The sequence below is a fragment of the Callithrix jacchus genome, chromosome 5 (genome assembly GCF_049354715.1).
Source record: "Callithrix jacchus isolate 240 chromosome 5, calJac240_pri, whole genome shotgun sequence".
In the NCBI taxonomy this organism is placed as follows: domain Eukaryota; kingdom Metazoa; phylum Chordata; class Mammalia; order Primates; family Cebidae; genus Callithrix; species Callithrix jacchus.
The window spans coordinates 72,438,133-72,464,389 of NC_133506.1; the positions used below are offsets into that span (position 1 = coordinate 72,438,133).

Sequence of the window (26,257 nt, forward strand, 5' to 3'; positions counted from 1 at the left end):
TTTGTATTTTTAGTAGAGAAGGAGTTTCACAGTGTTGGCCAGGATGGTCTTGATCTCTTGAGCTCGTGATCCGCCCGCCTCGGCTCCCAAAGTGTTGGGATTACAGGCATGAGCCACCGCCTGGCCAAAATTTCTATTTAGCCACAAAGGAAACATCTGTGATCCCCATAGATCTCAATTAGATACCAAGGTGATCACATAATTTTCTTCTAGTTCCTCTCCCCTTACATGCCATAGGGCATTCTCCCTTTGTTACCTCACATCAGGCACCTTAGAATAAGCTAAGCAGGAACTTAAATTGGTAGCATTTTTAAAGAATACTTCTTAGAGATGGGGTCTCATTCTGTCACCCAGGCTGGGGTGCAGGGGCACAATCATAGCTCACTGCCTTGAAGTCCTGGGCTCAAGAAATTGTCCTGCCTCAGCCTCCCTAGTAGCTGGAACTATAGGTATGCACCAGCATGCCTAGCTAATTTTTAAATTATTTGTAGAGACAGGGTTTCACAGTGTTGTCTAGACCAACCTCGAACTCCTGGCCTCAAATGATCCTCCCACCTCGGCCTCCCAAAGTGCTGGAATTACAGGCATGAGCCACAGTGCCTGGCCCATGTGTAGCTTTTAAAAGTTAAATTAAAAGTATAAATTCAGTAGCTCAGTAGCATTCGCTGTATTTCAAGTGAACAGCCATGCAGCTACTGTACTAGACTGTATATTTTCATCTTTCCATCAGTTCTACTGGACAGTGCTGGTTTAGAGAGTAGTTTACCCATTACGTATCTTCAGGAAAATGTAAATCGAACTACTGATTTACCAGGTATTCGACATGTCAAAATTAGGATTTCCATTATTAGCAAATATTTATGTAGTAATTATATTATTTTTGCAAAATGATTGGCCTCCATGATACAAATGAAAATTATTATGTGATTATGCCAAGCTTCTAAAGAATAAGTAGTTTTTATTTTTATGGAATCTCACTCTGCTACCCAAGCTGGAGTACAGTGGCATGACCTCAGCTCACTGCAACCTCCACCTCCCAGTTCAAGTGATTCTCCTGCCTCAGCCTCCCAAGTAGCTAGGATTACAGGTGCCTGTCACCACATCCATCTAATTTTTTTTGTATTTTGAGTATAAATGGGGTTTCACTATGTTGGCCAGGCTGGTTGCAAACTCCTGACCTCAGATAATCCACCCACCTCGGCCTCCCAAAGTGCAAGGCATGAGCCACTGTGCCCAGCAGAAAAGAGGATTTTTTTTTAAAAAAACCTGGAATTCTGTTTCCCAGAACCCAGAATTACTTTCCCCATAGGGTTCAAGGTTATAGTTGACCACAAGAAAAATTTGCATGAGATTTGAAAAGTGAACGTGAAGGAGCAGACATTTTAAATATTCTGAAGGTCATTGTGAGGTGGGGGTTTCTTTTTTGGGGTGATGGAAATATTCTAAAATTAGACAGTTTTGATAGCTGCAAAACTCTGAATACACTAAAAATCACTGAATTGTACACTTTAAAAGGATAAATTTTAAGGTATATGGATTATATGTCATTAAAGCTGCTTAAAAAATTATCCTAATAATCAAAGAAACTTTTTTTTTTTGAGACGGAGTTTCACTCTTGTTACCCAGGCTGGAGTGCAATGGTGCGATCTCGGCTCACCGCCACCTCTGCCTCCTGGGTTCAGGCAATTCTCCTGACTCAGCCTCCTGAGTAGCTGGGATTACAGGCACGTGTCACTATGCCCAGCTAATTTTTTGTATTTTTAGTAGAGACGGGATTTCACTATGTTGACCAGGATGGTCTTGATCTGTTGACCTTGTGATCCACCCGCCTCGGCCTCCCAAAGTGCTGGGATGGCTTGAACCACCATGCCCGGCCTAAGAAACTTTTTTTTTTTTTAGATGGAGTCTTGCTCTGTAGCTCAAGCTGGAGTGCAACCTCCACCTCCTGGGTTCAAGCAATTCTCCTGCCTCAGTCTCCCAAGCAGCTGAAACTGCAAGTGCAAACCACCACACCCAGCTGATTTTTTCATATTTTTAGTATGAAAATGTGGCCATATTGGCCAGGCTTGTCTCAAACTCTAGACCTCAGGTGATCCACCCTCCTTGGCTTCCCAAAGTGCTGGGATTACAGGCATGAGCCACTGTGCCAGGCCAAGAAACATATTTTTTAAAGGACTTTCCCCACATCAATTTGGCAAAGATTTAAAAGACTGGTACCCAAAGTTGGTAAAGATATGGGAAAAAAAGTGTTCCCATTCATTGCTGTAGAGACATACTTTGGAACACGGTTTCTGAGAGTAATTTTATAATAAATAACAAATGTTCAAAAGTTGATTTCTTTGGCCTAATAATTTCACTTTAAGAAATTTATTCTAGGCTAGGTGTGGTGGCTCATGTCTGTAATCCCAGCACTTTGGGAGGCCGAGAAGGATGGATCACTTGAGGCCAGGAGTTTGAGACCAGTCTGGCCAGCATGGCGAAACCCCATCTCTACTAAAAATACAAAAATTAGCCAGGTGTGGTCATGTACACCTCTAATCCCAGCTACTCGGGAGACTCAGGTACGAGAAGCTCTTGAACCTTAGAGGTGGAGGCTGTGGTGAGCCAAGATTGTGCCACTGCACTCCAGCCTGGGTGACAGAACAAGACTCTGTCTCAAACAAAAAAAAAAAAAAAAAAAAGAAAGAAAAAAAGAAAATCAATAGAGAGGTGGCTAAAAAACTACATTCCAGGCCAGGCACAGTGGCTCATGCCTATGGAAGGCTGAGACAGGTGAATTCCTCAAGCCCAGAAGTTAGAGACCAGCCTGGGCAACATAGGGAGACCTTATCGCTACAAAAAATTTATGTATGTATGTATGAGACAGAGTCTTGCTCTGTCGCCCAAGCTGGAGTGCAGTGGTATGATCTTGGCTCACTCTAACCTCCGCTTCCCGAGTTCAAGTGATTCTCCTGCCTCATCCTCCTGAGTAGCTGGGACTATAAGTGTGCACCACCACGCCCAGCTAATCTTTGTATTATTAGTACAGACAAAGTTTCACTATGTTGGTCAGGCTGTTCTCTAACTCCTGACCTCAAGTGATCCACCTGCCTTAGCCTCCCAAAGTGGTGGGATTACAGGTGTGAACCACTGCACCTGGCCTCTACCAAAAATTTAAAAATCAGCTGGGTGTGGTGGTATGTGCCTGTAGTCCCAGCTACACAGGAGACTGAGGTGAAAGGATTGCTTAAGCCCAGGAGATTGAGGCTGCAGTGAATCAAGATCATGCCACTGCACTCCAGCCTGAGTGACAGAGCAAGAACCTGTCTAAAAAAAAAAAAAAAACCTAAAAACAAATACAAAAAAATCCTATGCTACAGTCATACAACAAAATACTACATAGCTGTTAGCGTAAAGCAGACTTATGAGTAGTGTACATGGAAAACAAAACAAAAAAAGTAGTGTACATAAAAAATGTTCATACTGTATTAAGTGAAAAACAGAAAGCTGCTTTGCATAATAGCATGTATATGACCACGTTTTCTTTTTCTTTTTGTGTTTTTGGAGGCAAGGTCTTGTTCTGTTGTCTAGGCTGTAGCACAGTGGTATGTTCCTGACTCACTGCAACCTCCGTCTCCCAGCCTCAAGCAATCCTCCCACCTCACCCTCCCAAGTAGCTAGGTCTATAGGTGCATGCCATTATACTTGGCTAACATTTTTAAAAAATTGGCCAGGCAGGGTGGCTCACACCTTGAATCCCAGCACTTTGGGAGGCTGAGGCTGGTGGATCACAAGGTCAGAAGATTGAGACCATCTGGCTAACATGGTGAAGCCCCCATCTCTACTAAAAATAAAGAAAATTAGCCCGGTGTGGTGGTGCGCACTTGTGATCCAGCTGCTCAGGAGACTAAGGGAGGAGAATCACTTGAATCCAGAAGCTGGAGGTTGCAGTGAGTCAAGATAGCACACTGCACTCTAGCCTGGGCAACAGAGCAAGACTCCCTCTCAAAAAAAAAAAAAAATTGTAGAGACAAAGTCTCACTGTATTTCCCAGGTTGGTCTCAAACTCATGGGCTCAAGGGATTCTCCTACCTTGGCCTTCCAAAGTGCTGGGATATGGGCATGAGCCACTGTTGTGACATGAACTCATTTTCTAAAAAGTAAGTTTGTATATGCATAAAGTCAACAAAAATATTTACACCAGATAACAATATTTACACCATTTCTAGGTAATGAATAATCACTTTCTGCATTTTTTATTGTTTACAACTTTTTTTTTTTTTTTACAAAAAGCATACCTGGGCCTGATGCAGTGGCTCATGCCTATAATCCCAGCACTTTGGGAGGCTGAGGTGGGTAGATCACGAGGTCAGGAGTTCAAGACCAGCCTGACCAACATGGTGAAACCACATCTTTACTATAAATACAAAAATTATCTGGGCGTGGTGGCACGCACCTGTAATCCCAGCTACTTGGGAGGTTAAGGCAGGAGAATCGCTTGAACCTGGGAGGCAGAGGTTGTGGTGAGCCGAGATTGTGCCACTGCATTCCAGCATGGGCGACAGAGCTAGACTCCATCTCAAAAAAAAAGAAGAAAAAAAAAAGCATATAATATTCTTTTATTCTTTTTCTTGAGACAGAGTCTGCAGTGAGCTGAGATCAGCCCATTGCACTCCAGCCTGGACAACAGTCTGTCTCAAAAAAATAAACCAAAAATACCTTAAAATTATTATTTTCTTTTCTTTTTGAGATGGAGTCTCGCTGCGTTGCTCAGGCTAGATAGAGTGCAGAGGTGTGATCTCAGCTCACTGCAACCTCCGCCTCCTGGGTTCATGCGATTCTCCTGCCTCAGCTTCCCGAGTAGCTGGGATTACAGGAGCATGCCTGGATAATTTGTGTATATTTAGTAGAGACGGTGTTTCAGCTTGTTGGTCAGGCTGGTCTCAAACACCTGACCTCATGATCTGCCTGCCTCAGCCTCCCAAAGTGCTGGGATTACAGGCATGAGCTACCTTGCCTGGCCAATTATTCTTATTTTATGTATTTTTCTTTTTTTTAAGAGATGGGGTCAGGCTTTGTCGTCCAGGCTGGTTTCAAACTCCTGGCTTCAAGCGATCTTCCCACTTTGGCCTTCCAAAAGAGCTGGGACTATAGGTGTGAGCCACCACATCTGGCCTTAAAATTATAAAACACATTATCAAAAGCCATACACGTTATATATATATATATATATGCTAATTGGGGGGGAAAGAACCTTCAAGCAAAGAATTTATAAAGAGGGAGAAAGTGTGTCCCTGACCCCACAAAATCCTATCCTTAGAAGTAACCAAAGCCGGGCACAGTGGCTCATGCATGTAATCCAAGCACTTTGGCTAAGGTAAGCAGATGATCACTTGAGCCCAAGAGTTAATGACCAGCTGGGAGACATGATGAAACCCTATCTCTATTTAAAAAAAAAAAAAATTAGGCAGGCATGGTGACATGCGCCTGTAGTTTCAGCTACTAGGGAGGCTGACGTGCGAGGGTCACTTGAGCCTGGGATGTTGATGCTACAGTGAGCCTTGATTGTGCCACTGCACTCCAGTAAGATTGCGTATCCAAAAAAATAAAAAAGAAGTAGCTACTGTTAATGTTTTGGTCCTTTCAGATATTTCTCTTCATATATACAAATATAAATGCATACATATAATTTCAAGTTTTCTCTAACGTGGGATTACACTAAATATATTTTATATACAACTTAAATTTTCTCACTCAATAATATATCTGTATGTATCTTCTTCCATGTTAGAACGTTTATATTTACAGCACTCTTCTTAAACACTACCTACTATTTGATGTTATTGTTTGGATTGCTTTTTTAGTCAGAAAAGATGAAGCTATTTCTGTTAAAATAATAACATAAGGATCCAGGTGCAGTACCTCACATCTGTAATCCCAATGCTTTGGGAGGCCGAAATGAACGGATTGCCTGAGCTCAGGAGTTGAAGACCAGCCTGGGCAACATGGTGAAACCCTGTCTCTACTAAAATACAAAAAATTAGCTGGGCGTGGTGGCTTTCACCTGTAGTCCCAGTTACTCGGGAGACTGAGGCAGGAGAATTGCTTGAACCTGGGAGGCCCTCTGCCTCCCAGTTGCAGTGAGCCGAGATTATACCACTGCACTCCAGCCTGGGCAACAGAGCGAAACTCCATCTCAAAAACAAAACAAAACAACAACAAAATAAGGAACTATGCAACCCATTAGTCTTGAGTGCCCCCTACTGGGAGCTCTTCACTGACATTAACAAAATGCTAAATTACAATTAATTTAAGCAAGAAGTAATTCAAACATGGGACACTATACTTTTCAGCAAAAGGCAAAAATCTGGAAATTCAAAGAAAAAAGTCTGATTTGAAATGATTTTATTGGGGAAGTTCTTTATTTATTTATGATGTATTACAAGCATGTGCTAAGGTCTCTCTAATTAAGGTGAGGACAAAGAAATCAAGCTAAGCAGTCTGACCTTCTTACATCTTACTCCCAGACAAGTGTGTATATTTCCATCAATGGTGAGATGCGGTTTCAGAATGGGAAGTAACGGTAAACAGGCAGTTAAAAAGGAGTAAGGCAAAACTTAAAAAATATAGATAGATAGATAGATAGATAGATAGATAGATAGATATAGGCAGGGCGTGGTGGCTCATGCCTGTAATCTCAGCACTTTGGGAGGCCGAGGTCGGTGGATCACAAGGTCAGGAGTTCAAGATCAGCCTGGCCAAGATGGTGAAATGCCATCTTTACTAAATATACAAAAAAATTAGCTGGGCATTTTGGCAAGCGCCTGTAATCCCAGCTACTCAGGAGGCTGAGGCAGAGAACTGCTTGAATCTGGAAGGCGGAGGCTGCAGCTAGCCAAGATCACAAACCACTGCAATCCAGCCTGAGTGACAGAGTGAGACTCTGTCTCAAAAAAAAAGAAATTCTCTTCACTTCTGAGCCTATATTTACTTCTTTCCTCACATTTCAAATCTTCAAGAGTTATTTAGCTCTACCTCAAATCATCTAGGTTGTTTACACTATGTAATGTTTAAATCCCTCTGAATCTGTGATTATATATTACATGATAATCAAAGACTCAGAGTAAAAGAAAACCAGGGATGTTGGAAGAGTTGACCTGAAAAACATCCAAAGTTTATTTAAACAAAGAAGACACTGCAATTAACAAAGGTGGGACTTCTTTATCAAACAAAGTTCATTTTTTTTTTCTTGAAATGAAGTCTTGCTCTGTTGCCCAGGCTGGAGTGCAATGGTGCCATCTTGGCTCACTGCAACCTCCACCTCCTGGGTTCAAGCAATTCTCCTGCCTCAGCCTCCCAAGTAGCTGGGATTACAGGCATGTGCCACCATGCCTGGCCAATTTTTTTTATTTTTTCTTTTTAGTAAAAACACAGGGTTTCACCATATTGGCCAGGCTGGTCTTCAACTCCTGACCTTGTGATCTGCCTGCCTCGGCTCTGAAAGTGCTTGCTGGGATAACAGGCGTGGGCCTCATCTGATCTCATCTCATCTTATGAGATGGGTGGATCAGAAGACAGGAAGACTGTGCCCAGCTACAAAGTCCATTTTTTAAAATGACATATTAATTACGCTTGTTTTTTGAAGGAAAACTGACATTTATGACTAAAATTTTTTTAACAGAAACCAAACCAAACAGAAACTTTACTCAAAACTGCATGCCTATGTTATTTATTACTCAGGCAAATGCTATTTTGCTATTTCATTTTATACATTTTTTTTTTTTTTTTTTTGAGACGGAGTTTCGCTCTTGTTACCCAGGCTGGAGTGCAATGGCAGGATCTCAGCTCACCGCAACCTCCGCCTCCTGGGTTCAGGCAATTCTCCTGCCTCAGCCTTCTGAGTAGCTGGGATTACAGACACGTGCCACCATGCCCAGCTAATTTTTTGTATTTTTAGTAGAGACGGGGTTGCACCAGGTTGACCAGAATGGTCTCGATCTCTTGACCTCGTGATCCACCCGCCTCAGCCTCCCAAAGTGCTGGGATTACAGGCTTGAGCCACCGCGCCTGGCCTTTCATTTTATACATTTTGACATTAACATTTTATACAGTCTTGACTTTGTTGTATAACTCTCTTCACTAGTTAATACTTACAGCTAATCTGTGATTATTTGCAAGACTGATCATTTGCTGGGCTAGGCCATTTAATAACCGAGTACGAAGAGACAGGTCATCTAGGTCATGACGAAATGGAAAAGCAATACCATCCACTATCACCAACCGAACCTAAATACAAAAGAGATAATATTAGATTTGGTATGAAAAATAAAATAATAAAGATGACATCCAAAAACCATCGTCCATTACATAAAAAAACCTTAAAATCTAGGGTTTTATTTCCAGCTGTCTAAAGTATGGCTTTCTTGTGGAAAGTTACAAAGCTGTTCACTCAATACCTTCTGCAATAATCACTAAAAATTAAAATTCACTCTGCTTTGATAATTTATCAACTTTAAAAAAGTAATTATTACAATTTTCTTATAACTTGCCACTAGTCTTTATTTATAACAAGCACATTTAAAGTCCTCGTAAAACTTGTGAAAACACTTAAAGAAAAAGTCTTGTTAAAGCAACAAATTTGTCAATTAAATATACGAATTTTAACTTCAGGGTTCCTTTTATGTTTCCTTAAAAAAACCCCTACGGGCTCATGTCTGTAATCCCAGCACTTTGGGAGGATGAGATGGGTGGATCAGAAGACAGGAAATTGAGACCAGCCTGGTCAATATGGCAAAACCCCATCTCTACTAAAAATTAAAAAAAAATTAGCCATGCGTGGTGGTGGGCACCTGTAGTCCCAGCTACCCTGGAGGCTGAGGCAGAAGAATCACTTGAACCTGGGAGGTGGAGGTTGCAGTGAGCCGAGATCATGCCACTGACTCCAGCCTGGGTGACAGAGCAAGACTGTGAGTCAAAAGAAAGAAAGAGAAACAAAAACCCTTCAGCCTAGACAACTGAGAGAGATCTTGTCTCAAGAAAGAAAAAGAAAAGAAGAAGAAAGCAGTATTAGTTTTTATTTTGACATCACAAATAAATTTCACCAAGTAGGCAAATTCACAATTACATAATCTGTGCATAATGAAGATCTAAGTAGTTAATAGCGATTGTCTGAAAGCTTTCCCCTAACATCAGGACCAAGACAAGTATGCCTGTTTTCATCATTGCTATTCAACATTATATTAAAAGTTCTAGCCAGATCAATTAGGCAAAAAAGAGAAAAAAAGAAAGAAAGAAAGAGCATCCAAATTGTAAAGTAAAACTATCACTATTCACTAATGATAGGATTTTATACATGGAAAAACATAAAGAATACACACACAAAAAAAGGAATCATAGCCATGCACTGCATAAGCCATCTCAGTCAATGACGGACCATATTCACAACACTGGTCCCATAAGATTATAACAAAGCCTTCTATGAGGCTACTGGCTTTCGAGAAAAAAAAAATTACTGACAGAGCAGAGAAATTCCTACAGTCTAGTGGCATCATAGCTGTCATAACATCAAAGCACAATGCATTACTCAGAGTCTGTGGTGATGCTGGTGTAAACAAAGCTACTACACTGCCAGTCACAAACAAAATGTGCCGTTTACATACAATGGAACATTATCGAGCCATAAAAAGAAATGCAGTACTGATATATGCTACAAGAATAAATCTTGAAAACATGCTGATTGAGAGAAGTGAAACACAAAAGATGATAAAATATATGACACCACAGAGACAGAAAGCAGAATAGTGGCTGCTAGGGTTTGAGAAGAAAGGGAAACAAGGAGTGACTACTTAATGAGGACAAGATTTCTTTTCGAGGAGATAAAAATGTTCTGGAGGGGCCGGGCACGGTGGCTCACGCCTATAATCCCAGCACTTTGGGAGGCCGAGGCGGGTGGATCACAAGGTCAAGAGATCAAGACCATCCTGGTCAACAAGGTGAAACCCTGTCTCTACTAAAAATACAAAAATTAGCTGGGCACGGTGGTGCGCGCCTGTAGTCCCAGCTACTCGGGAGGCTGAGGCAGGAGAATTGCTTGAACCCAGGAGGCGGAGGTTGCGGTGAGCCGAGATTGTGCCATTGCACTCCAGTCTGGGTAACAACAGCGAAACTCTGTCTCTGGAATTGGCTGGGCTCGGTGGCTCACACCTGTAATCCCAGAACGTTGGGAGGCCGAGGCAGGTGGATAGCCCGAGGTCAGGAATTTGAAACCAGCCTGACCAACAAAGGTGAAACCCCATCTCTAATAAAACAAAAAAATTAGCTGGGCATGGTGGCAGGTGCCTGTAATCCCAGCTAGTCAGGAGGCTGAAACAGAAGGGCTTAAACCTGGGGGGTGGAAGTTGCAGTGAGCTGAGATCGTGCCACTGCACTCTAGCCCGGGCAACAGAGCAAGACTCTATCTCAAAAAAAAAAAAAAGTTCTGGAATTAGACAGTGATGGTTGCTTAACACTGTACATTTACTAAAAGCTATTAAACTATATATTTTGGTTAAAATGGTAAGTTTTATGCAATATGAATTTTATCTTAATTTTCAAAATTGTTCAATAAAATTTTTTTTTCAGACAAGGTCTCACTCTGTTGCCCAGGCTGGAGTGTAGTGGTGCAATCACAGCTCCCTACAGCCTTGACCTCCCTGGGCTCAACTGATCCTCCTATCTCAGCCACCTCAGTAGCTGGCACTACAGGTGCACATCACCGCATCAGCTAATTTTTTTAATTTTGTAGAGACAGGGTTTTGCCATGTTGCCCAAACTGGTCTCAAACTCCTGGGCTCAAGTGATCCACCTGCCTCAGCCTCCCAAAGTGCTGGGACTACAAGGGTGAGTCACTGCAACTGGCCCCAAAACTTTTTATTTGAACAAAAAAAAAAGAGGGAAGAAGGTAGGGCAAGATGGACGAATAGAAGTCTCCACAGCTTGTCCTCCCCACAGGAACACCAAATTGAACAACTATCCACATGAAAAAAGCACTCTCATAAGAACCAAATTTCAGATGAGTGATCATAGTACATGGTTTCAATTTCGTATCACTGCAAAAAGCACTGAAGAGAGCAGGAAAGACAGCCTTGAATTGCCAACGCTGTCCATCCCCCAACCCCAGCAATGGCTGCCTGGCACAGAGAGAAAATTGGTATGCTTCAGGGAGGGAGAATGCAGTAATTGTGGGACTATGCATTGGAATTCAGTGCTGCCCTGTCGCAGCAGAAAGCAATACCAGGCAGAACTCAGGTCGAACTTAGGGAGGGAGCATTTAGACCAGCCCTAGCCGGAGGGGAATTGCCCATCTCAGCAGTCGCTACATGAGTTCTGACAAACCTTGCCACTGTAGACTAAAGTGTGCTGGGGTCCTAAATAAACTTGAAAAGCAGTCTAGGCCACAAGGACTGCAATCCCAGGGCAAGTCCTGGTTCTGTACTGGGTTCAGAGCCACTGGACTTCATGTCCATGTGACCTAAAGAGATACCAGCTGGGGCAGCCAAGGTAGCCTGGAGTCACCCCTCCCCTAACCCCAAGCAACACTTTGGGAGACTGAAGTGGGATGTGTGCTTGAGCCCAGGAGTTCGAGACCAGCCTGGGAAACATAGTGAGAGCCTGTCTCTACAAAAAAACAAGCAAACAAAAACAAAAAAAGAATCAAGCAGACGTTGTAGAGTTTAAAAATGCAGTTAACATACTGAAGAACGAATCAGTGTCTCTCACCAGCAGTACTAATCAAGCAGAAGAAAGAATTAGTGAACCTGAAGACAGGCTGTTTGAAAATATGCTGTCAGAGGAAACAAAAGCATAAAGAATGAAAAAGAATGAAGCAGCTGGATGTGGATAAGTGGATCGCTTGAGGCCAGGAGTTCAAGACCAACCTGGGCGACATAGGGAAACCTCATCTCTACTGAAAATACAAAAATTAGCTGGTACATGGGAGGCTGAGGCATGAGAATCACTAGAACCCAGGAGAGGGAGGCTGCAGTGAGCCGAGATCATGCCACTGCACTCCAGCCGGGGCAACAGAGCAAGACTCTATCTAGAAAAAAAAAAAAATGAAGCAGGCCTACAAGATCTAGAAAATGGCATCAAAGGCAAATCTGGCCAGGTGTGGTGGCTTACACCTGTAATCTCAACACTGGGAGGCCAAGGTGGGAGGATGGCTTGAGGTCAAAAGTTGAAGACCAGCCTGGGAGACTACCATCTCTCTCTCTATATATAAAAGGGCAACAAAATGAGACCCTCATCCCTCTCTATGTATATATAAAAGGGAAAATCTAGGAGTTACTGGCCTTAATGAGGAGGCAGAGAAAGAGATAGGGGTAGAAAGTTTATTCAAAGGGATAAATATGAGAACTTCCCAAACCTAGAGAAAGATATCAATGTTCAAGTACAAGAAGGTTATAGAAGACCAAGCAGATTTAACCCAAATAAGACCACCTCAAGATATTTATTAATTAAACCCCCAAAGGTCAAGGATAAAGAAAAAAAAAATCTGAAAAGGAGCAAGAGAAAAGAAACAAATAACTTACAAAGCAGTGCCTATATGTCTGGAAGCAGACTTTTCAGTAAAAACCTCAAGAGGCCAGGAGAGAATGGCATGACATATTTAAAGTGCTCAAGGAAAAACTTTTACCCTAGAATAGTATATCCGGCAAAAATATCCTTCAAACATGAAGGATAAAGACTTTCCCAGACAAACAAATGCTAAGAGATTTCATCTTCATCAACACCAGACCTATCCTACAAGAAATGCTAGAGAGTTCTTCAACCTAAAAGAAAAGGATGTTAATGAGCAATAAGAAACCATCTGAAAGTACAAAACTAACTGGTAATAGTTAAGTACACAGAATAGTATAACAATACAATTAGGCCAGTGCAGTGGCTCATGCCTATAATCCCATCACTTTGGGTGGCTGAGGGAGGCAAACTGCCTGAGGTCAGGGGTTTGAAACCAGCCCGGCCAACATGGTAAAACCCCATCTCTACTAAAAATAGAAAAATTAGCCAAATATGGTGGTAGGTGCCTGTAATCCCAGCTACTCAGGAGGCTGAAGCAGGAGAATCACTTAAACCCGGGAGGCGGAGGTTGCAGTGAGCTGAGATTGTGCCCTTGCACTCCAGCCCGGGCAACAGATCGGAGACTTCATCTCAAGCAAAAACAAACAAAACCCTACAATGTAATCATGGTGCGCAAACTACTAATATCTTAAGTAGAAAGACTAAAAGATGGATCTATTGAAAACATTAAGTTTCCAAGACATAGACAGTACAGTATATACACAGAAACAATGAAAAAGGAGCCAGAGACCATTATCCTTAGCAAACTAATGCAGGAACAGAAAACCAAATACTGTATGTTCTTACTTTTAAGAAGCAGCTAAATGATGAGAACACATGGTCACATGGAGGGAAACAACAGACAATGGGGTCTACTGGAGGGTGGAGGATGGGAGGAGGGGAAGGATCAGAAAAAATAACTGACAGGTGCTAGACCAAATACCAGATGAAATGGTCTGTACAACAAATCCCTATGACATGAGTTTACCTATATAACAAACCTGTACAGTACTCCTGAACTTAAAAGTTAAAAACAAAACAGAAACAACAAAAAGTTAAAAAGGCGGGGACAAAGTTAGAGAGTTTTTATTAGTTTTCTCTTTGCTTATTTATTTACACAACCAATGTTAAATTGTCATCAATTTAAAATAATGAGTTATGAAATACTGTTTGCAAGCCTTAGGGTAATCTCAAATAAAAAAATATACAACAGATACACAAAAAATAAAAAGCAAAAAATTAAAACATACCACCACAGAAAACCACCTTCACTAAAAGACAGACAGAAAGGAAGGAAAAGAAGACCAGAAAACAAATAACAAAATGGCAGGAGTAAGTCCTGACTTATCAATAATAACACTAAATGTAAATGGACTAAACTCTCCAATCAAAAGACATAGGGTGGTTGATTAAAAAAAACAAACAAACAAACTCAACAGCCTGTTGCCTGAAACACACTAACACACTTCACTTATAAAGACATACACAGACTGAAAATAAAAAGATGGAAAAAAAATATTCCATGCAAATGGAAACCAAACAAGAGGAATAGTGATACTTTTATCAGACAAAATAGATTTCAAGACAGAAACTATACAAAGACACCAAGATCACTGTGTACTGATAAAAGGGTCAATTCTGCAAGAGAATACGACAACTGTAAATATGTATGCACCCAACACTGAAGCATCCAGTGTTGCTACTATAAAGCAAATATTAATAGAGTTAAAGCAAATACTAATAGAGCTAAAAGGAGAGAATGATCCTAATACACTAGCTGAAGACTTCAACACCTCATTTACAGCATTGGGCAGATCATCCAGATAGAAAATCGGCAAAGAAATATCAGACTTAATTTGCATTATAGACCAAATGGACCTAATAGATAAGCATAGAATATTTAATCCAATGGCTGCAGAATACACATTCTTCTCAGCACATGGATCGTTCTAAAGAATAGACCATACAGGCCAGGTGTGGTGACTCACGCCTGTAATCCCAGCACTTTGGGAGGCCAAGGAGGGCAAATCATGAGGTGAGAAGTTTGAGACCATCCTGGCCAACATGGTGAAACCCCATCTCTACTAAAAATACAAATACTAGCTGGGCGTGGTGGTATGTGCCTATAGTCCTAGCTACTCAGGAGGCTGAGGCAGGAGAATCACTTGAACCCGGGAGGTGGAGGTTGCAGTGAGCCAAGATCGTGCCACTGCACTCCAGCCTGGCGACAGAGTGAGACTCCATCTCAATAAATAAATAAATAGGGCCGGGCGTGGTGGCTCAAGCCTATAATCCCAGCACTTTGGGAGGCTGAGGAGGGTGGATCACGAGGTCAAGAGCTCGAGACCATCCTGGTCAACAAGGTGAAACCCCGTCTCTACTAAAAATACAAAAAATAGCTGGGCATGGTGGTGCACGCCTGTAGTCCCAGCTACTCAGGAGGCTGAAGCAGGAGAATTGCTTGAACCCAGGAGGCGGAGGTTGCGGTGAGCTGAGATCGCGCCATCGCACTCCAGCCTGGGTAACAAGAGCGAAACTCCGTCTCAAAAAAATAAAATAAAATAAATAAATAGACCATATGATCCATATGATAGGCCAAAAAAAGTGAGAAGACACAAAATCAGAGAATGAAAAAGGAAAAATTGCCACCAATACCAGAGAAATTCAAGGTTCATCAGAAGCCACTATGAGCAACGATACGCCAATGAATTGGAAAACCTAGAAGAAATAGATAAATTCCTAAGACGCATACAACCCATCAGGAGTATCTTTAAAAATTTCAAAAAAGTTGAAATAATATCAAGTATTTTCTGACCACAATGCAATGAACCTAGAAATCAGTAACAAGTGGAATTTTGGAAACTAAACGAAAACATAAAAATTAAACAATATGTTCCTGAATGACCAGTGGGGTCACTGAAGAAATTAAGAAATTCAAAAATTTCTTGAAAAAAATAATGGAAACACAACATACCAAAACCTATGGAATACTACAAAAGCAGTACTAAGAGGAAAGTTTATAGCTATAGGCATCTACATCAAACAAGTAGAAAAACTGGGCCAGGTGTGGTGGTTTATGCCTGTAATCCCAACATTTTTGGAAGGCTGAGGTGAGCGGATCACCTGAGGTCAGGAGTTCAAGACCAGCGTGGCCAACATGGTGAAACCCTGTCTCTACTAAAAATACAAAAAATTAGCCAGGCAGGGTGGTGCATGCCTGTAGTCCTAGCTTCTAGGGAGGCTGAGGCAGGAGAATTGCTTGAACCCAGGAGGCAGAGGTTGCAGTGAGTCAAAATTGTGCTACTGCACTCCAGCCTGGGCAACAGAGAGTCTGTCTCAAAAAAAAAAAAAAAAAAGTAGAAAAACAGCAAGTAACCTAATGATGCACCTTAAAGAACTAGAAAAGCAAAGGCAAACCAAACCTAAAATTAGTAAAATAAAAGAAATAATAAAGATCAGAAGGCCAGGATTGGTGGCTCACGCCTGTAATCTCAGCACTTTGGGAGGCTGAGGCAGGCAGATCACTTGAGGTCAGGAGTTCAAGATCAGCCTGGCCAAGATGGTAAAACCCCACCTGTACTAAAAATACAAAAATTAGCTGGGAGTGATGGTGGGCACCTGTAATCCCAGCTACACAGGAGGCTGAGGCAGGAGAATTGCTTGAACTCAAGAGGCGGATGTTGCAATGAGCTGGGATCATGCTACTGTACTCCAGCCTAGGCACAGAGCAAGACTCGGTCTCAAAAAAAAAAAAAGATCAGAGTAGAAATAAATGGAATTAAAACAAGGAAAACAGTACAAAAGATTAACATAACAAAAAGTTTTTTGAAAAGAAAATCAACAAACCTTTAGGCAGACTAAGATATAAATAAATAAAATCAGAGATGAAAACGGAGACATTACAACCAATACCACAGAAATTCAAAAGATCATTGGAGGCTACTATGAGCAACTACATGCCAATAAATTGGAAGAAATAGACAAACTTCTAGACACACGCAACCTACGAAGATTAACTATGAAGAGATTCAAAACCTGAATACACCGATAACAAGTAATAAAACAGAAGCTGAAATAACATCTCCTCGCAAAGAAAAGCCCAAGACCCCACGGCTTTGCTGCTGAATTTTATTTAGCAAACATTTATCTATTTATTCATTCATTCATTCATTCATTCAGACAGAGTTTTGCTCTTGTTGCCCAGGCTGGAGTGCAGTGGTGCAATCTTGGATCACTGCAACCTCCACCTTCCAGTTTCAAGCGATTCTCCTGCCTCAGCCTCTCAAGTAGCTGGGATTACAGGTGCCCACCACCACATCCAGCTAATTTTTGTATTTTTAGTAGAGACGGAATTTCACTGTGTTGGCCAGGCTGGTCTCGAACTCCTGACCTTGTAATCCGCCTGCCTCAGCCTCCCAAAGTGCTGGGATTATGGGCATGTGCCACTGTGCCTGGCCTAACAAACATTTAAAGAACACCAATCCTGCTCAAACTATTCTGAAAAATATAGGAAAATGAAAAACCTCCAAACTCACTCTACAAGGCCAGTATTATCCTGATACCAAAACCAAACAAAGACACATTAAAAAAAAAGAAAACCATAGGCTAATATCGTTGATGAACATTAAGGCAAAAATCCTCAACAAAATTACTAGCAACCTGAATCCAAAAATACATTAAAAGATCATCCACCGTGACCAAGTGGGATTTATTTATCCCAGGGATGCAAAGATGGTTCAACATATGCAAATCAATCAATGTAATACAGCATATCAACAGAATGAAGGACAAAAACCACATATTTAGAGGCCGGGATTTGGTGGCTCATGCCTGTAATCCCAGCACTTTGGGAGGCCTAGGCGGTGGATCACCTGAAGTCAGGAGTTCAAGACCAGCCTGACCAATATGGTGAAACCTCATCTCTATTTTTCAAAACAAAAACAAAAACAAAAAAACCCCACATATTTTCAACTGATGCTAAAGAAAGCATTTGATAAAATTCAAAATTCTTTCATAATAAAAACCCTCATAAAGCTGGGTATAGTAAGGAACATCCTCAACACTATAAAAGCCATATGCAACAGACCCACAGCTAATACTATACTGAATGAGGAAAAACTGAACTAAAATCTAGAACACCACAAAGATGCTCATTTTAACCACTGTTATTCAACATAGTACTGGAAGTCCTAGCAAGAGCAATCAGGAATGAGAAAAAAATAAAGGATGTCCACATTGGAAAGGAAGAAGTCAAATTATCCTTGTTTGCAGATGATATGATCTGATATTTGGAAAAACCTAAAGACTCCACCAAAAAACTATTGGAACTGATAAAGAAATTCAGTGAAGTTACAGGATACAAAAATCAACATACATAGAAGACCCAGAATAGCCAAAGCTATCCTGAGCAAAAAGAACAAAACTAGAGAAATCACATTACTTGACTTCAAATTATACTACAGCATTGCAGTAATGAAAACGGCATGGTGCTGGCATAAAAATATACACATAGACTAATGTAACAGAACCCAGAACCCAGAAACAAATTCATATGCCTATAGTAAACTCAATTTCAATAAAGGTGCCAAGAACATACATTAGAAAAGGGCAGTCTCTTTAATAAATGGTGCTGGGAAAACTGGATATCCATATGCAGAAGAAAACTAGACCCCTATCTCTTGCCATATATGAAAACCAAAAAAAATGAATTAAAGACTTAGATCTGAGGCTGGGCATGGTAGCTCACACCCATTATCCCAGCACTTTGGGAGGCCAAGGCAGGCAGATCATCTGAGGTCAGGAGTTCAAGGCCAGCCTGGTCAACATGGTGAAACCTTGTTTCTACTAAAAAACACAAAAAATTAGCCAGGGGTGGTGACAGGCACCTGTAATCCCAGCTGGTTGGGAGGCTGAGGTGGGAGAATCACTTGAACCTGGGAGTTGGAGGTTGAAGTGAACAAAGAGGGCATTTTCTATGCAGAATCCCGGCAAAAATATTCGTAAGATTAGGATGATGGATAACAGGCATTCTAATATATTGCTAATAAGAGTAGAAATTGATGCAATCTTTCTGAAGGGCAATTTGTGTTAAAAAAATTATTCGAATACTTCTTAAAACAGTAAGGAGACTTTATTCAAGGCTATTCCAAAAGAGGTATCACAATAGGTGAGAGACTGGGTTCAAATCAGAATACAAGGACAAGTGGGGATTCACAGCCAAGAGCAAGGTAAGGCCGGGCATGGTGGCTCGCGCCTGTAATCCCAACTCTTTGGGAGGCAAAGGGAGGTGGATCATGAGGTCAAGAGATCAAGACCATTCTGGCCAACAGGGTGAAACCTGTCTCTACTAAAAACAAACACAAAAGAAATTAGCTGGGTGTCGTGGTGGAGGCTGCAGTGAGCTGGGATTGTGCCACTGCACTCCAGCCTGGTGACAGACTGAGACTCCATCTCAAGGAAAAAAAAAAAGTGCTGGTGAAGCAGTCAGTGGATAGACAATTTCTAACAGTGAGACATCATGGGTAAGGAAATTCTTACTAAACTGACCTAACAGGATTCTTATTAAAGGCAGGCCGGCCGGGTGACCAGCCTAGCCAACATGCAAAACCCTGTCTCTACTAAAAATACAAAAAAAAAAAAAAAAAAAGAAAAAAGTAGCCAGGCACAGTGGCGCATGCCTGTAGTCCCAGCTATTTGAGAGGCCAAGTCAGGAGAATCACCTGAACACGAGAAGCAGAGGTTGCAGGGAGCCAAGATCCCGCCACTGCACTCCAGCCTGGGAAACAGAGCAAGACTCCGTCAAATCAAAAAACTAAAAATTAAAAAAAAAAAAAAAAAAGGCCGGGCATGGTGGCTCACGCCTGTAATCTAAGCACTTTGGAGGCCAAGGCAGGTGGATCACCTGAGGTCAGGAGTTCAAGACCAGCCTGACCAACATGGTGAAACCCCGTCTTTAAAAAATAAAAATAACAATAAATAAATAAAGGCCAAGGATTTGAACATTGAAGGTAGGAAATGAGGAATATGATCAGATAGCAAAGGTGATCAGACTATCAAATGTGAGAAATTCTCTCTGAATTGACAGCAGGATTCTTTGCTAAGGCTGGGCTGGGCAGGCCAAAGATGGGATGGGGCCAAGTTCCCTCAAGGAGAATCTCTGTCACTGATAATGTTTATCAAAATTAAAGGGCCAGGCACAGTGACTCATACCTGTAATCCCAGTACTTTGGGAGCCGAGGCGAGAAATTGCTTGACCCCAGGAAGTGACTCCATTTCTACCAAAAAAAAAAAGGCCATGTATGATAGCATGGTAGCTCAATGTAGCATTCAACTGCTGGGCTCAAGCAATCCTCCCAACTCAGCCCTGCTCCACCCTGGCTTTTAGTAGCTGAGACTACAGCTACAGCTACACCACACATGGCTTTTTTTTTTTTGTAGAGACAATGTCTTTTTTTAAATTTTGAGATGGAGTTTTGCTCTTGTCACCCAGGCTGGAGTGCAATGGCATGATCTCGGCTCACCGAAACCTCCATCTCCTGGGTTCAAGCAATTCTCCTGTCTCAGCCTCCCAAGTAACTGGGACTACAGGCATACATGACCATACACAGCTACTTTTTGTATTTTTAGTAGAGACGGGGTTTCACCATGTTGACCAGGATGGTCTCAATCTCTTGACCTCGTGATCCACCCGCCTCGGCCTCTCAAAGTGCTAGGATTATAGGCGTGAGCCACTGTGCCCAGCCTGAGACAATGGTCTTACTATGTTGCCCAGTGGTCTGGAACTACTGGGCTCAAGTAATCCTCCCACCTTGGCCTCCCAAAGTGCTGGAATGACAACTATGAGCCACTGTACCTGGCCAATAGTGATCAACTTTGGCGGGAGGCACTAGGAAACAGTAGCAGAAGGAAGTTATTTTTCATTTCATACCTTTCTAGGTATGATATACTATACTTTCTGGGTATAATATAGCTATCCCACTATTACTGGAAATGAAATTTCTTTCTATATTATTTCAGTTTCTTACTCTGAGCATACACTACATATGCACAAAACAAACATAAATAAATTGTAGGTCAAGGAAGGAAGACATTTTCTCAACTGGCTTTGAGTTTGATTTCATGCTAGTGTACTGGTTGGTTATTTTTTCATGCTTATCAGATACCTCAAAAAATACTTGGCTAGTTACATTTGAGTAGTCTGACTCATACCTGTGAGTGTTCTGAAAGGAAATCTGGAAGAAGATAAACTTGTGCCAGTAACTGTGTAGTCACGACAGCGAAAATAATAAATATGGGAAAGAATATTTTCAAGAGTGAAATCCTCCAAAGCTTTTCGATGTTCTGAAACAACAGAACAATCTTAATTAGTTTTACCTATTTGGATGTGCTGGCAATTAAGTAGGAAAACAATACTTTTTAATAACAAAATGATTTCCTTTAGATAACAAAATTATTTAACTGAAAGATGACAAACTGTAGCAAAAATTACTATAAACTATCAGTTCATAATTCCTGATCTCTCTTAATTTTTTAGAGGTGAGGTCTCACTCTGATGCCCAGGCTGGAGCACCATGGCAATCATAGCTCACTGCAATCTCCAACTCCTAGGCTCAAGGGATCCTCTTGCCACAGCCTTCCAAAGCACTGAGATTACAGGCATAAAACACTGTGCCCAGCCACTTGATTTTTTTTTTTTTTTTTTTGAGATAAAGTCTCACTCTGTCACCCAGGCTGGAGTGCAGCGGCATGATCTCCACATACTGTAACCTCTAAAGCCTCTGGGCTCAAGCGATTTTCCTGCCTCAGCCTCTCGAGTAGTTGGGATTACAGGTGCTCACCACCATGCCCGGTTAATTTTCCTATTTTCAATAGAAATGGGGTTTCAACATGTTGGCCAGGCTGGTCTCGAACTCCTGACCTCAAGTGATCCGCCTGCCTCAGCCTCCCAAAGTGCTGAAATTATAGGCATGAGCCACCACACACAGCCTGATCTTTTATTTTCATATTTTCCACTGTTTCCTTATATATCAGGCTATGTAAAATTATTTATAAACAAATACAACTAGTGTTTTAATGCCTGCCTTTTCATATTTTTCTTTCCTTTTTTTTTTTGAGGTGGAGTTTAGCTCTTGTTGCCCAGGCTGGAGTGCAATGACACGACCCTGGCTCACTGCAACCTCTGCATCCCAGGTTCAAGCAATTCTCCTGCTTCAGCCTCCCAAGTAGCTGGGATTACAGGCACCTGCCACCATGCCCGGATAATTTTTTGTATTTTTAGTAGAGACGGTTTCACCATGTTGGCCAGGTTGGTCTCAAACTCCTAACCTCAGGTGATCTGCTCACCTCCGCCTCCCAAAGTGCTGGGATTACAGGCATGAGCCACTGCGCCAGGACGCCTTTTCCCATTTCTAGTCACTGGCTTCATTGAACAGAAGTAACATAATTAAGTTTCTATTTCTTGTTTTTTTCCTTTGGACTACAAATTAAGTTAATGGCAGCCTGGGCAACATGGCAAAATCCCATTATCTGCAAAAAATACAAAAATTAGGTGTGGTAGAGTCTTAGCTACCTAGGAGGTTAAGGTAAGAGGATTGCTTGAGCCTGGGAGGTCAAGGCTACAGTAAGCTGTGATTGTGCCACTGGACTCCAACCTGGGTAACACAATAAAACTCGGTCTCTTAAAAAAAAAAGTTAGGAAAAATGTTCAAATGAAGCATTGTTTCTGTTGAATGCTATAGTATAATTTGATATTTAACTAGCAACAATTATTTAAAATCATCCTTAGATTGAATGTTTAAAAAAAATTAAACAGTTTGAGGCTGGGCGTGGGGGGGCTCATGCCTGTAATTCTACTACTTTAGGAGGCCAAGTTAGGTGGATCACTAGGTCAGGAGTTCAAGACCAGCCTGGCCAACATGGTGAACCTCTATCTCTACTAAAAATACAAAAATTAGCCTGGCATGGTGGCGCGTGCCTGTAATCCCAGCTACTCGGGAGGCTGAGGCAGGAGAATTGCTTGAGCCCTGGAGATAGAGGTTGCAGTGAGATGAGATTGAGCCACTGCACTCTAGCCTTGGCGACAGAGCAAGACTCTGTCTCAGAAAAAAAAAAGTTTGGTTTTGTACATATTTCAAGATTGCACCACTGCATTCCAGCCTGGGTGACAAGAGTGAGACTCTGTCTCAAAAAAATCTTGAGGAAAGCAGAGTTCCTTTATCTGTTTCTTCTCAATTGCCTTCAGCTCAAAATAATCCTTATGCCAAACTGGCATATTTTGGGGTGGCATATCCTGCCAGTGCCCAAAAGTCTTTGAGTAAGCGTGCCAGTCATCAGCTAAATGGAATACTTAGAACCTCCACAAAAAAGAAAATGCAGCTGACTATACTCATTTAAAGGAAATAGACAAACAAAATCTTATGAAAAGCATTACTTTTTAAAAAAACTTCTAGAGGAAAGAATAAAGACCTTACATCCAAAAAATAAATAAGACAAAGCAAAAGAAAACAATCAATCAGGCTGGGCACGGTGGCTCACACCTGTAATCTCAGCACTTTGGGAGGCCAAGATGAGTGGATCATAAGGTCAGGAGTTTGAGACCAGCCTGGCCAGTATGGTGAAACTCCATCTCTACTAAAAATACAAATTAGCTGGGCATGGTGGTGCCCACCTGTAGTCCCAGCTACTCAGGAGGCTGAGGCAGGAGAACTGCTTCAACCAGTCAGGCGGAGGTTGCAGTGAGCAGAGATTGTGCCACTGCACTCTAGCCTGGGCGACAGAGCAAGACTCCGTCAAAAAGAAAGAAAAAAGAAAACAGGGCCGGGCGCAGTGGCTCAAGCCTGTAATCCCAGCACTTTCGGAGGCCAAGGCAGGTGGATCACGAGGTCAAGAGATTGAGACCATCCTGGTCAACATGGTGAAACCCCGTCTCTACTAAAAATACCAAAAATTAGCTGGACATAGTGGCGCATGCTTGTAATCCCAGCTACTCAGGAGGCTGAGGCAGGAGAATTGCCTGAACCCAGGAGGTGGAGGTTGTGGTGAGCCGAGATCGCGCCATTGCACTCCAGCCTGGGTAGCAGAAGCAAAACTCTGTCTCAAAAAAAAAAGAAAAAAGAAAACAGTCAATCCATAAGCCATTTAATTTATAAGTAATTGAAAGAATAAGGACTTGAATATAAATTACCTTTCAAAAAACTATTTTAGGCCAAGCTCATGCCTGTAATCCCAGCACTCTGGGAGGCCAAGCAAGATTCTGTTTCAAAAAAACAAAAAAATTGTTTTATAGTCACTTTATTTTCACCTAACAAGCACCAAAGATACCTCCCAAACACTTTAAAACTCAGTGCAGTTGCCTGGGGTACAGTGGCTCAAGCCTGTAATCTCAGCACTTTGGGAGGCTGAGGCGGGTGGATTACTGGCGGTCAGGAGTTCAAGTTATGAAATCAGCTATATACTAACCAAAGCCCCATGTCTATCTGCTTAATAATCCAAACATTTCAGACATAATTTTCTTTCTTTTTTACCAAAAAAATTTTAACCTTTTGAGTTGGTTTCAAACATTATTTTCTTTTTTTTTTTCAGAGACAGTCTTACTCTGTCGCCTAGGCTGGAGCGCACCAGCTCATTCTGGGCTTACAGCAACCTCTGCCTCCTGAGTTCAAGTGATTCTCCTGCCTCAGCCTCCTGAGTAACTGAGATTATAGGCGTGTACCACCATACCTGGCTAATTTTTGTATTTTTAGTAGAGACAGGGTGTCATCACATCAGTCAGGCTGGTCTCAAACTCCTGATCTCAGGTGATCCACCCACCTCGGCCTCCCAAAGTGCTGGGATTACAGGCATGAGCCATTGCACTTGGCCTCAGACGTGGTTTTCAAAGCTACCTTTGGTTTTTGGAAAGCTAATATGGAAATTATACATTGAATATATTTAACAACAGTTGCTTATATTAAGGTGTCCAAAAACATTAACTTATACCTAATAAGATGGAGTATGATGACTGAAATACATACATAGGTTTTGTCCCAACGCTTCTACGGTAAGAAGTGAGGGCCATAAAGTGGGAGGGAAAAAAAACCAGTCCAGGCTGTGGCATTTCCCATTTTGTAAAAGTAGTAGCAGAGTTTAACACTAGTTCACTGTCAAGTCATTAGGCTTTATATTCCAAATGATCTGTTGCCGAGGTCTGAGATGGGCACAAATGCAAATTACTAATACAGAAAATGCAAATTATTAATAGAGAAAAAAGGAGGATTATTTGCTAACTTACCCTCTCCCTTGTGTTTTTCTGCTATAAGCTGAAGGTGTTGAATGCAGGCAGTAGCAAGGTCTACCACTCTATCAACCATAAAACTTCCCTCTGTATCAATAAAAACTGCTTCACCTGCCACTCCTCCAAAACATTACGGTATCTGCACATCTACTGCCAACTGCACACTGTCGAGAGAAAGATGGCAAATTAACTAAATCATCATGATCATCTAAGGCAGTGTATTTGAAACTCCAGATAATGACAGTTAGATATCACTAAAGTTTTATAAATGCAAATATACTCCCAAGGCAACAGAAATGTCTAACTCGTCATGGCTCCAGATGTAATGTGAACCAATTGACTATATGTGAATCAAACGGATTGGGGGGAGGGTATGCCTATAAAATCAAGATTAAGGATATTTTAATATTTTCCAGGCCTCTAGAAATGGAGCCCCTTTTTATACATAAATCTACTTTCTATTTTTGCTTTTTTTGAGACAGAGTCTTACTCTGTCACCCAAGCTGGAGTGCAGTGGCACAATCTCAGCTCAATGCAACCTCCATGCCACATTTCCTTGACTCCACTGTGGTCTGTTAGGTGAAGCCTCAGAGTCATTAATAGGAATGATCTCAAGTGGGAGTAGTGACTAACAAGCACACACTGGCCAGTTACCTTTTTTTCTTGGTGTGAAAAACTCAGGCAACAATCATTTGGATTAGTCTGCATGCTCACTGTAGAGTTGCAGCCTCTTGGCTCTTCTCATTGGCCATCCACCTTTTGTAATCCTCCTCGATTTTCAGGCCCCGGTGAGGGATTGTAGGCCAGCTCCCAGTGGCCCCTGGGAGACAGTCCCCATTTCCCGCACCCACCCATGCCTTCCCAGGAGTTGAGTCTCGAGCATGGAGGTTTCTAAGACTGTTATTCCTTCATGGCCTGCCTAGCTTAAGAAGTAGCTGGAAAAGTAAGGAACTAATGTTCCCATTAGTGGGTCTAGGCTCCTGGGGTCCTGAAAGGGAGGAGCTGGGCTACACAAGAGCTCCTTTTGTGGTTCCCAGGTTCAAGCCATTATCCTGCCTCAGCCTCCTGAGTAGCTGGGACTACGTGCCACCATGCCTGGCTAATTTTTTTGTATTTTTAGTAGACACAGGGTTTTGCCACGTTGGCCAGGCTGGTCTCGAACCTTTGACCTCAGGTGATCTGCCCGCCTCTGGCTCCCAAAGTGCTGGGATTACAGGCATGAGCAACAGTGCCTGGCCTCTTTTTTGATATAGGGGTCTCACTCTGCTGCCCAGACAGGAATGCAGTGGCGCAATCAAGGCTCACTGCAGTTTCAACCTCCCCAACTGAAGCAATCCTCCTGCCTCAGCCTCCCAAATAGCTAGGACCACAAGCATGTGCCACCACAGCCAGCTAATTTTTCATTTTTAG

General features: G+C 41.9%; 1 pseudogene across 1 annotated transcript in view; it reads right to left on the minus strand.

Annotated features, from left to right (window-relative positions):
- LOC100895838 (DNA repair protein RAD51 homolog 3-like) overlaps positions 1-26,257 on the minus strand; it is a 42,808-nt pseudogene that overhangs the window by 11,991 nt on the left and 4,560 nt on the right. The window contains exons 3-5 of the transcript XR_013535525.1: positions 24,845-25,011; positions 20,785-20,916; positions 8,134-8,265 (exon numbers count right to left, since the gene is read on the minus strand). The product of XR_013535525.1 is annotated as a DNA repair protein RAD51 homolog 3-like (transcript). The remainder of the gene's footprint in view (positions 1-8,133; positions 8,266-20,784; positions 20,917-24,844; positions 25,012-26,257) is intronic.